The sequence below is a fragment of the Rutidosis leptorrhynchoides genome, chromosome 2 (assembly GCF_046630445.1).
Source record: "Rutidosis leptorrhynchoides isolate AG116_Rl617_1_P2 chromosome 2, CSIRO_AGI_Rlap_v1, whole genome shotgun sequence".
NCBI lineage: Eukaryota > Viridiplantae > Streptophyta > Magnoliopsida > Asterales > Asteraceae > Rutidosis > Rutidosis leptorrhynchoides.
Genome location: NC_092334.1, coordinates 484,860,685 through 484,863,631, shown reverse-complemented (window position 1 = coordinate 484,863,631; position 2,947 = coordinate 484,860,685).

Here is a 2,947-nt window from a genome sequence, read left to right as displayed (position 1 = left end):
TTCCTTACTCAAAATCACTAAGATCTAATGCTTATATACAAGATTTAGGATCCAAGTACCAAAATCCCCAATTTATACAAATATGAACCCTAAAACTTAAATCACTATTTATACAAATTTAACACAAATCAAGCATACCCGAATCATGCCCATATTATAACCAAGCTATAATCACTATCAATTTAAGCATATACACATTAAACCATAAGATTTTATCATTACTCCTATTAGTTGTCATAACAAATAAAAACTATAAATATATATATATATATATATAATGTAACATCCCGCCTTTTTCCATTTACTTTTCCGTTATACTAATATAAAGTCCGTTATATGTTTATAACATCTTCCGTTGATGCGCGTTTTAAATTATCTCGTTTAGGTAATTCCCGCACCCGAACGAAAGTTGAGGGACTAAACTTGACAAGGGATCAAACCCTTGACTAGGTCAAAGGGTCAAACCCCTTTCACCCATTCATTATCATCTCCATCTCTCTCTTTCTCTCTAGCAAGAACACACACCCATTTACAAAATTCATTCAATCATCATCTAAATCCGATCTAGGAGGCTTACAACAAAATAAATTACATATTCGTGATCCTCTCTTCATCCTCTTCATTTTGGTACCAACTTCATCTCGTTTGGGTAACATTTCTAAAACTCTAGATTTCTCTAAATTCGTGTTTTTGACTTGAAATGGTGTTAGTTAGTGTCTATGGCTCATTGTGATGTCGTGTATGTAATTTGTATGCTCGATCTCGTTGTTTTAGTGTAACTAGCATGAACTTGAATTTTGGTGTGTTGTTCTTGAATTTTGGATGATCATATGTTGTTAGATGTTAAAAGTTCATGTTCTAATTGTGTTCCTAGTATCATTAGCTTCGTTTTGATGTATAGGTTGATTAAGGAAACTCCAAGAACATGATTAGTGATTTTGTGAACTTGGATTAGGGTTTGATAAGCTTTAGATGAACTTTTGATGCACCAAATGCTATGAAATATTGTAGATGAGAATTTTGTTGCAATGTGTGTATGATTACCTTCGAAACGGCATATCATACATGTAAATTGGTTGCCCGAATCATGAAATGCATATTTGGAACTTGAACCTTGATTATGGACGTTTAAATGCGGTTTTGGGGTGTGTAAGTGTTGAATTGCTTGATGAAATGTGTCTAGGTGTTTTCCTCGTCAAATTACCTTTCCGGTGGTATAAAATACATGTTCTAATTATTTGCGGTTTGTAATTTGGGTTGGTTTGATTGTTGGTTCGTGCACTTAGAGTTGCAGCAAACAGGGCCTGCAAACCAACCAGGACGCCGTCCAGAAACTCAGGACGCCGTCCCAACCTTCATTTTGGGACGCTGTCTAGCAACTTGGGACGCCGTCCCAACCTTCATTTTGGGACGCCGTCTAGCAACTTGGGACGCCGTCCCGTTTGCCTAAAACTGGCTGTTTGCTTGACCTTTTGACGAAAAATGTTTGGCATGTTCTAGACCTCCGATTAACATGAAACTTGGCCAACATGCTCATATATGATTATATAACTTAGAAAAATTGTCGGATACCCGACCCGACCCCGTTGACTTTGACTTTGACCAAGTTTGACTTTTAATCAAACTTAACCAAATGGTTGTGCAATCGTTCTAACATGCTTTTATACTTGTATCTTGCATGAAACATGACAACTTGATTCACATGCTACATTATTGAGTCGTAACGAGCCATAGGACTAATTGAACATCTTTGACCTATCGTGTTTACCGTTATTGATACAACCTATTGTTTAGGTCAAGACTAGCATTGTTCTTTGCACACGTTTACTTGTCGAAGTACTTTACTACTCGTGCACTCAAGGTGAGATCATAGTCCCACTTTTACTCTTTTTGAACATACATTTGGGATGAGAAAACATAAACATTTCTTTACTAAGTGAACACAAGTACAGGAAAACAAACATTCTACATACGAGTTTAGAACAAAATCCTCAATTCGATTATCATTAGTTACACTTGCCGGGTGTAAGCGAGAACTTATGTTGTATGGATCCATATGGGTTTGACAAACCCTCATTCAAACGGTTCGCTACCGTTTACGAATGAAATATATTTTCGAGAAACAATGTATGTTCTAGCACTAAGTGATGGGGTTCAATGGAAGGAAATGTTAAGCATTGATAATTGGGTGCTCGTGAAACAAACTTTTGGAATGTATTACTATTATTTCATTGATGCAAATCTTGTGGTTCACTTGTACTTACTTACTTAAACCTATGATTTCACCAACGTTTTCGTTGACAGATTTCTATGTTTTTCTCAGGTCCTTGAACGATATATGATACATGCTTCCGCTCATTATTTTGATACTTGCATTGGATGTAGAGGTATACATGCATACATGGAGCGTCTTTTGGATACTTTTAAATTGTGTCGCATAAGTTTCATTTGTACTTAAAACTTTGTATCGTAACTTGTGGTGGAACTATTCTTGTAAAACTTGAACAACCTTTACATTTGAAATGAATGCGACATATCTTTTGGTCAAACGTTGTTTTAAAGACTTATGACCACGTAACGGGACCTAAGTAGACGGCGCCGTCAATGACGATTTGGTCGGGTCGCTACAGATGGTATCAGAGCGTTGGTTGTAGGGATTTAGAGTTCATTAGTGTCAACCCCGAGTCATAGGGTACATTGGTGAGTCTAGACTACAACCGGCATATAGACTTGAAGTAGGAATTACTTGACTACTTGTGCATTTATACTCGAACGCTTCTACTCATATCTACTCTTAGTTCATCTTAATCTCACGTTGTTTAATTTGATTGACGCGCCACCTTGACTATATGAAATGATGTCGAATGCACATATGAATCAGGGTAATATAATTTCCGGGATTATATTACGGTGACTCATATGAACGTTCCGACATTATGACATAAAG